At 48.3% G+C, this 9,749-nt stretch overlaps 1 protein-coding gene across 14 annotated transcripts in view; it reads left to right on the top strand.

The window, feature by feature from the left end:
- Window positions 1-186: 186 nt before the first annotated feature.
- LOC123756121 (probable E3 ubiquitin-protein ligase DTX2) overlaps window positions 187-9,749 on the top strand; it is an 81,932-nt gene continuing 72,369 nt past the window's right edge. For 12 of the 14 annotated variants that reach the window (XR_006772611.2, XR_011230540.1, XR_011230539.1 and 9 more), the window contains exon 1: window positions 187-377. The gene's annotated coding sequence lies outside the window, so the exon portion shown is untranslated. The other 2 variants (XM_045739154.2, XM_045739152.2) reach the window with 2 other exon arrangements.

Below are 9,749 nucleotides of genomic sequence, written 5' to 3'. Positions count from 1 at the left end.
TCCCCTCTTAAGTCATAATTTCATAATTGTACTTTTTTAGTTGGAAGATGCATATAATTTGTTTGAAAAACTTCAGCCATATTAATTAGGCTGGTGTTTAGAGTGAGAAGTAAACTGAAGTTGAAGCCAAGTGTGGGGATGGGGACAATTTGCGCAGACACTGGGCGCAGGCAAGTGTTGTTTACAAGTGACGTCACAGAGGCTGCCTCAACAGGTGCAGGACGAGAACACTGGTGAGCCACAACTCTACAACTGCTGCTGCTGCTCACCACTATGTCCTGATCGATACATTCCCACAGTGCCTAACTGGTCTCGGGTCGGCCCTGGCGGAGCATCAACGTCGTGGGTGAACAAGTACAGCTCACAATATAACTTCAGTAAGGAGCTGGAGTGGGTTAATTAACAACTTTAAGACCTGCTTAAGCATGTTTTGGCGTTTATAAACACAAAACTAAACTACTATTAGGTTGATTGGTTCAGTACACGGTGGTATTATCAATGGTCGCTAGTCAACATGCCAAGAATTAAGAATCTAAACACACCAAGAATTAAGAATCTAAACACGGAACTGCATATTAGGCCTGCCACTCTATTACCAAGTATGTCTGAATTATACCTAATTTTAAATTATTTCTATATCTTAGATATTCACTTTATCCTAAGGCCTTCCTGAATTCTTTCTAAATCTCTTTAGTTTTAATTCATTGCTGTGTACAAATGACACATGAAAGTCAGTCTCATAAGAACAAGGTAACTGCAGAAGGCCTATTGGCCCATACGAGGCAGCTCCTATTTATAACCACCCAATCCCACTCTATAAATGTCCAACACACGTTTGAAATAATCGAAGGACCCAGCCTCCATCACCTAACACAGTAATTGGTTCCACAAATCAACAACCCTGTTACTGAACCAGTATTTACCCAAGTCTTTCCTAAATCTAAACTTATCCAATTTATACCCATTGTTTCGTGTTGTCTTGTGTTGATACTTTTAATACCCTATTAATATCCCCCTTGTTAAGTATCCACTTGTAAACCTCTATCATGTTACCCTTAGCTATTGGCCTTTCCAGTGAATGCAATTTAAGCTTTGTTAATCTTTCCTCATATGAAAGATTTCTTATTTGGGGAATTAACTTTGTCATTCTACGCTGGACACGTTCAAGTGAATTTATATCCATTCTATAGTACGGCGACCAAAACTGAACTGCATAATCTAAATGTAGCCTAACCAGAGCAAGATTTAGCTGAAGAACAACACCAGGTGTCTTGTTACTAACGCTTCGATTAATAAATCCCAGTGTCCTATTTACCTTATTACGAACATTCATGCATTGATCTCTTGGTTTTAAATTATTACTAATCATAACTCCCAGATCCCTTACGTAATCCAACTTCGCAATCTCGACACCGTCTAGCTCGTATCTTGTAACTCTTACCCCCTCCCCGCTCAGCTCGTTGTCGCCGTCTGGGGGCTTAGTGGGCGGCTGCCGGAGTGTGATGCTCCTTGGGACAGTCCTCTGTCCTTTTCTAGCCTTGTGCTCCTGCTGCCGTCCTCTCCAATTCTGCTGGGCATCTTTTCCTTTTCCTTCTGTTTCGTTTTTCTCCCCCCTCTTCTCCTATCTGCTTGCCGTTTCCTGCCGACCTTTTGCTCGTTCTGGTTCTTCCCTTGGACTTCTTCTGCTTTGACGCCCGGGTGCTTGAGGAGGCATACTCTTGCACCCGTAGAACTGCGGTACCCGACGTCGAGAGCGAGGGGAACCTTTTATTGTCAATCCCCACTTCGTCACTGAACCCGATCTCGACGGACTGTCGGTTTCTTAAGGTGGCGTTTGTGGGGCGTATACTCACGACGCACCCCTAGGAGGCCCCGACAAGATCGGCGATAGCTTCTTGTTGGGTGTCCTGCCTCTAATTGTGGCTCCATGGTGGGTGTGGGGGCACATTCGTGAGTGAATTCGTAATTTCGTCAAGATGATAACCCCTGTTTCGGCTGTTTCTGGCTTACCTTTTCAGGCTCGTGGGGTGGGCGACCAAGCCCCCGAGTCGGTCCGTATTGGAAGACCGGGCTCTGTAGCCTCCGCTGCATTGGGCCCCGACCTTGCTCCTCCTTTGGCCTCTCTGACTCCTTCCCCTGGCTCCCCTCCCTCCTCTGTGGTTGGGTCGAGCCCCAAGCCCCCAGTGGTGACTACCTCGTCCCCTGGCGCGGCTCCTTCTCTAGTTGTTACTACTGCGCCTTTTAACCCCTCTCTCTCTGGGGGTTCTCACCGCCGTTCTCGTCACGGCCGCCCTCGCTCGATTCCTTCCAGTTCTGCTACCTATCAAGCCTTGTTTGGTCCCGCTTCGTGGGCCAAATATTTTGATCTCCTCCCTCTTGATTCTGCGCCTCCTGACGATTTCTCCCTTCATCGACATCTCATTGATTCCGTGGATGCCTCCATTACTTTTAACCCCACTCGTCTCGGTACGCGTGTCGTTGCTGCTCCTTCTCAGGATGCTGCTTCCCGCTTGGCTGCCTTATCCTGCCTTGGCGAGACCCCCGTTCGGGTCTCGAAGAACGTCCAGTTGAATGCCAGTGTTGGCACTATTTTGCTCCCGCCCCATGTTGCGACCGGTGTTCGGGACCTACGCGACTGCCACGACGATATTCGACATATCCTCGCTGCCCAGGGCCATTCTATTCTCCAGGTGGACACGTTTACTCGTCCCCCTCGTGGTAGTCGCCGTCAACCCCTCCGGGTTGTGAAGATTACCTTTGATGGTAGGACCCTTCCACCCTCTGTCATTCTTGCTGGTGCCAGGTGCTCTGTCCAGGAGTACATTCCTTCTCCTCGGCTCTGCAACAAGTGCTGGAGGTTTGGGCATGGTGCCCTCCGCTGCTCCGGGACTGTCTCTCTCTGTCCTTTGTGTGGTGGCGAAGGTCACTCTAAGTCGGAGTGCGCTTCTCCCCAGGCTCGTTGCCTCAACTGCGGTGAGGCCCATCCTACCTTCTCCCGTGCGTGTGTCCATTACAAGCTTGAGGCAGCCGTCCTCAACTTGAAGCACCGGGAGCGTTTATCTTTTCCTGAGGCGAGGCGCCAGGTTCGCCGGCTCCCGCCTTATGCTAATATCTCTTATGCTCGCGTGTTGCGCTCTTCCTCTCCTCGTCCTTCCCGCCTTCCTCAGACTCGCAACCGTTTCCAGGCCTTGGACCCTGATGCGCCCACTGCCCCCTCCTCTGTCCCTTTGGGTTCTCTCCCGAAGGATCCTCCTCCTGGTCCTCTGTCTGGGGTTCCCCTTCCTTCTACCCGGTCTGTCGTGTCTTCTGTGTCTCCTTCATCGTCCCCCTCCGATCCTCCTTCCCATCCTCTTCCTCCATCTATCGGCTCTCCCCGCCGCCTGTCGGTGCGGGCGGATGTCCATCGCTCTCCTAACGGCCGTCGTGTGTGCTCTCGTTCGGCTTCTCCTGTTGAGACACTGGAATCCGTTGCCCGGTACGTAGTTGCTGGGACACCGGTCTCTTTAAGTCAGAAGCGTAAGCCTGGCTCCTCTCCTTCCTCTTCCCCGGCGGGTAAGAAGGCTTCGCTTTCTTCCTCAGCTCCTCCTTCTGGCTCTGTTGCTCCTTCCACTCCCGTTTCAGTGCTTGCGCCCCCTGTTCCTGCTATGGAGGTTTCTTTGGCCCCTGCTTCCCTTTCGGTTGCTGCTCTTGCTGGGGTGCGCTCCTCTCTTTCTACTCCCCCTCTTCCTGCTGCTGTCCTTGACTGCTCCTCTCCGTTGTCTCCTCCTCCTCCTCCTCCTCCTCCTCCTCCGGACCCTGCCCGCCCACCTCTGATCTGTTCTCCCGTTTCCTTCCCTCCGTCTTTGCTCAGTTTACCCATGCCCCCTAACCCTGACTTTGCTGACCCTGATCCCGACCCTGATATTCTTTAACGTGCTCTGTTGGTCTTTCGCCTTTGTTTCTTCCTTGTTCTCTGTTTTTGTCCTTTCTCTTCTCGTCGTTGTCCATTCTTCAATGGAACGTTCGAGGTTATTACGCCAATTTCCTCGAACTCCAACTTCTGGTTTCGCGGTTTTCGCCCCTTTGTGTCTGTCTCCAGGAGCCGATGCTTGGTGCTCGTCCTGGTCGTTTTCGTGGCTATTCCTTTCTCTCCCCCCCCCCAGCCATTGCTGGGGCTTCTAATTCTTCTGCTCTCTTGATTCGGGCTGATGTTCCCTTTGTTCCTTTACTTTTTCCTTCGCCTCTCCATTGTTCTGCTGCTCGTATCTTTGTGGGGAAATGGTACACAGTTTGTTCCATTTATCTCCCCCCGGGTGTCCCGCTCTCTCTTCCTGATTTGAAACACCTCCTAGACTCCTTGCCGGAGCCTGTGCTCCTGCTGGGTGACTTCAATTGTCGTCATTCTCTTTGGGGTGACGTTCTGACGAATACCCGGGGTCGCCTCCTTGAGCCGTTTCTCCTCTCTTCTTCCCTGTCTCTTCTGAATTCTGGTGAGCCCACTCATTTGGACTCTCGAACTCGCACCCTTTCTTGTCTTGATCTTTCTCTCTGCTCTTCTTCTCTTTACTTAGATTTCACATGGCAGGTTCTTGATGACCTCCATGGAAGTGATCATTTCCCCATCCTTGTTTCCTTTTTCTCTTTTCGCCCTTCCCTCTCTTTCCCTAGGTGGCAGTTTGCTAAGGCGGACTGGACCCTGTTTTCCCTCAGTGCTACTCTCTCTGACCTCTCCCTTCTGCCCCTCTCTCGCGCTCTCCTCCTTTTTCATGACACTGTCTTCGACGCTGCCCTCCGCTCTATTCCTCGCTCTTCCTCTCGGGGTCCACGGAAGTGCGTTCCCTGGTGGAATGCGGACTGTGCTCGGGCTGTCCGCTGTAAGCGTGCAGCCTGGAAGAAGCACCGCCGTAGGCAGACGACCGATTCTTTTCTTTTCTTTCGGAAAGCGAGTGCGGTGGCCCGTAGGGCCATCCGTACGGCTAAACGTGAATGTTGGGCATCTTATGTCTCGACAATTACATCCGAAACCCCTCTGGCCCAGATCTGGAAGCGTATCCGCAAGATAGCGGGTAAGTTCGTTCCCGATGTTTCACCGGTCCTTCACCTCCATGATACTCTTGTGGCGGACCCGTTGCAGGTCGCTTCCGAACTGGGTTCCCACTTTTCTTCTGTTAGCTCTGGTCTTCATCTTCCCCAATCTTTCCTTCTTCGTAAACCTGTCCTTGAGTCTCGTCCTTTAGATTTCTGCACTCATCTTCAGCTTCCCTATAATGATCCCTTCTCTCTCTCTGAACTTCGTTCTGCCCTGGCCCTCTGCGGTTCTACGGCGGCGGGCTCCGATGGTATTCATTATGAGATGCTTCGCCATCTCCCTCCGAGCACGTCTCAGTATTTACTGAGTCTGTATAATCGGATCTGGGAGTCGTCGTCAGTCCCTGAGGACTGGCTCGATGCCGTTGTCCTCCCTGTTCGCAAACCAGGGTCTCTGGGTACTTCCCCTAAGGACTTTCGCCCTATTGCTCTCACAAGTTGTGTCTGCAAACTCTTTGAACGTATGGTTAACGTTCGTCTGATGTGGTTCCTGGAACACCATCACCTCCTCTCCCCTTCTCAATTTGGTTTCCGCAAGTGCCGCAGCACGACAGATGTCCTGGTGAACTTGGAGGTCTATATACGTACTGCTTTTGCTGCGAAGACCTCCGTTGTTGCCGTCCTTTTTGACCTAGAAAAGGCTTACGACACCACTTGGCGTTATCATATCCTATCTCAACTTCATTCTTTTGGCCTTCGTGGTCATCTCCCTCTCTTTCTCCGCAGCTTCCTCTCTCGTCGTTCCTTTCGGGTGCGCCTTGGTACCGCTCTCTCTCCCCCTTTTCAGCAATACGAAGGTGTGCCCCAGGGTAGTGTTCTGAGCACTACTCTTTTTCTGGTTGCCCTCAATGGTCTTCTTTCCTCTCTTCCTTCTGGTGTCTTCTCCGCTCTCTATGTCGATGATCTTACCCTTTGTTGTCAGGGTGATGATTCGCCTCTCCTTCAACGCCGGCTTCAGCTTGCGATTGATGCCGTGTCGTCTTGGGCCACAGGTCATGGCTTCAAGTTCTCTACTTCTAAGACTTGTGCCATGACTTTTACGCGGAAAAGGGTTGTTCTTCGTCCCTCTTTGTCACTTTATGGTCATCCCCTTGAATACAAAGATTCCGCGAAGCTTTTGGGGTTATTCCTTGACACTCGTTTGTCTTGGTCTCCCCATATCTCTTACCTCCGTGTTGAGTGCTCTAAGTCCCTTACCCTCCTTCGGGTCTTGTCCCATACTTCTTGGGGGGCAGATAGGCGCACTCTCCTTGCTTTACATTCCTCTCTCGTCCTGTCTAAGCTCGATTATGGTTGCCCTGCTTACTCGTCTGCTTCTCCTTCTACTCTTCGCCGTCTTGATGCTTTGCACCATACTGGGTTGCGCCTCAGTTCTGGTGCCTTTCGTTCGACTCCCGTCCTTAGCTTGTATGTTGACACTGGCTTCCTGTCTCTCCAGGACCGCCGTGATCGCTACTGTCTTCGCTATCTTGCGCGGTCCTTGCAACATCCTTCCTCTCGTCTCTGTCGTGCTTTAACTTTTACCCCTCCTGCGGTTCCTGTTCCTCTTCACCACCTCCCTCTTTCTGTCCGGTTATCTCGCCTGCAGGATTCTCTTTCTGTTCGTATTTCTGATGTTTCTCCTCGTGTTGTTCCTTCTTTGCCCCCGTGGAGGGTCCCTCTTCCGCGGTTTTGTACATCCTTGACTCGTATCACTAAAGCTTTTACCCCTCCTACAGTTCTAAAACGCCTTTTCCTCGAGCACTTTTCTTCTCACTCCCGCTCCGTTTCTGTCTTCACCGATGGGTCTAAGTCAGCGGACGGTGTTGGCTACTCTGTTGTTTTTCCTGATCGCACTTATATGTGTCGCTTGCCTCCGGAGACTAGCATCTTTACAGCGGAACTTTGTGCTATTCTCTATGCTCTTCGTCTCCTGCTTTCTCGTTGTCAGTCTTCCTTTGTGGTTGTTGTTGACTCTCGTAGTGCCCTCATGGCTCTCGGGTGCTTTAATCCAGTTCATCCGGTAGTTGTCGAGATCCAGCATTGGCTGTTTCTCGTTCACAGTAAATTTAAGTCGGTTGAGTTTTGTTGGGTTCCCAGCCATATTGGCGTGTCTTTAAATGAGCGTGCGGATGCTGCCGCTAAGGAAGCTGTCCGCTCTTGTCCCATCTCTCGTAAAGGCATTCCGTATTCCGACTTTTACCCGGTTATCCATTCCTCAGTCCTTACCCGTTGGCAGGCTTCTTGGTTGTCTGTTACTGGTAACAAGCTACGTACTCTTAAATGTTGTGTTTCCTCGTGGCCGTCCTCCTTCCACCGTAACCGGCGGTGGGAAACAGCTCTAGCGAGGTTGCGTATTGGCCATACTCGCTTAACCCATGGTCACTTGATGGAGCGCCGCCCTGCTCCTTATTGTCCTAGTTGCATTGTCCCTCTTCCGGTCGTGCATGTCCTTCTTGAATGTCCTGACTTCCAGGACGAGCGTGTGTCTTGCTTTCCGACCGCCCCTCGCGGTCACCTGTCCCTCGATAGAATTCTTGGTGACTCGGATACTTTTGATATCGTTCGCCTTATGCGTTTTTGTTCTCGTATTGGCATCCTTGGTGATATTTAGCGCCCTCTGATTATTTTGCGTATTTGATGGTGCTACATAGCCTTCCCGGTTTGGTGCCTTCTTTTGATAATTACTTACTTACTTGTAACTCTTATCATCATTACCTAGCCTCAGAACTTTACATTTATCAGCATTAAACTGCATCTGCCAATCTTTTGACCATTTCAAAACCCTATTTAGATAAACTTATAATGATAGTGAGTCTTCTTCTGTGTTAATTTCCCTACCGATTTTTGTGTTATCGGCAAATTTGCAAATGTTGCTACTCAAACCTGAATCTGAATCATTTATATATATTATAAACAACAGAGGTCCCAAGACAGAGCCTTGAGACACTCCACTTACAACATTTTCCAACTCTGACTTAACCTCATTTATACTAACTCTGTTTCCTTTGGTATAGACATGGCCTAATCCAACTTAAAATAGCACCCCCAATACCATGCGCCTCTATCTTTTTAACCAGTCTTTGATGTGACACTGTATCAAGAGATTTGCTAAGGTCAAGTTGGCAGGATCGAGACTAATAAGAGGTGATGTTGCTGCTGGTTACAATGTGTTTTCTCAAACAACATATGAAAATCATCAAATAAATAATTAAAACAATTTACTGAAATATTAATGAACAAAATTGGCACTTAAAAATACTTGGCTATCATGTAATGCAAAGGTGAACTTGATAATATAACATTAATACAAAAATAAACTGTAAGCAATGAATACAAAGCATAAAGATATACTGGTGTACTGAAGACAGCTACCATACCACCACGGCATCAGACACACGGCGTTGGCTGAAGGCAGATGACGGCTGAGAGAGAGACCAAGGTGTTCCAAGAGCACTAAGGGAGAGACTGGCTCTCCAGGGAGGCAACGCCCTTTATATAGTCTGCCGGTGATGACTCATCCAGTATCAACGCAAGGTGGACATCTAGTCAACTAGCAAACTGCTCGTTTGTGGCTGGCGGTGCCTTTGTGTTGAGCTGCACCACTGCCAGTTGAACGCGGCTAACTGCTTGTTTGTGGGGGCAAACTACCGGTTAGCAGAGGCACCCGGCTTGCCTCTTGAATCGTACCAGGCCGTGGCAGGCCCTGGGGGGTATGGAGAGGTGGCAGGACTGATGACTCATCTGGGCTGGTGTAGAGGTAGACTTCCAGTGCAGAGGCATTGAAGGTGAAGGGAAAAGGCAGTTCCACTGCTATGCAGGGGATTCACGTGACAAATGGCTTCTTTTAAAGTTGGTTGTCAGGTTCTATAATTAAACTTTTGTATAACAATAAATGTATTTATTTGATCATTTATTGTTTAATACTTGATCATTAATGAACATAATTTAAGCAATTTAAATGTTAAAGAATAGTTTTAACAATTATAACTCGTGATAAATCTTTCTTGATTCTGATACCGATTCTGATTATTTAAAAATGCTAGATTCTTCCGATTCTCTATATCGATTCTGATTAATCATCCCATCACTAGTAGCTACACACTTGAAAATGGTATTAGGCTCCATCGATTCAAGAGTGCTTGCTGGAAACCAGGATCAGAATCTGGCCCCCCCTGATGATGGAAGTCTGATGATCTAGGATTAAAGTACCCAAGAAAATCCTAAAAAATTTGTAAAAAATGGAATCGCTGAACATTGGGAACCTATCACCTATACCTGACATCCCCAGTACTGTATCATAATATATCCCCGTGTCCCCCGTGTACTGGGGATGAATATACCATTCATCCCCAGTACTTTGTCACTGTAGGAGAGCTGCCTAATTGTATGGAAACTATGAGAGGTATTATATAAACCACAATTCAATCACAAATGTGTGATATGTGTCACCATTTAAGTGACCAATATTAGGTTCTCCAGACTGTGTTAATGTGATTCAAAACTCCAAACACCTAAATTTGTGGATAATATTTGTGTAGGTACTACATGTTCTATATCCATTGCAGTGTCATTTTATAGAACAACATATCTTTTAATTCATACTGTAGGTTTTGTAGTAAGCTTACTGTAACTATTTTTAGTTCATCATTTATATTATTAACTTCAGTGTCCAAAAACTGTACTCTTAATATAAATTTTCT

The sequence above is a fragment of the Procambarus clarkii genome, chromosome 36 (genome assembly GCF_040958095.1).
Source record: "Procambarus clarkii isolate CNS0578487 chromosome 36, FALCON_Pclarkii_2.0, whole genome shotgun sequence".
In the NCBI taxonomy this organism is placed as follows: domain Eukaryota; kingdom Metazoa; phylum Arthropoda; class Malacostraca; order Decapoda; family Cambaridae; genus Procambarus; species Procambarus clarkii.
Note: the sequence above shows the minus strand (reverse complement) of the source record. Positions and strands in the feature narration are given on the sequence as shown.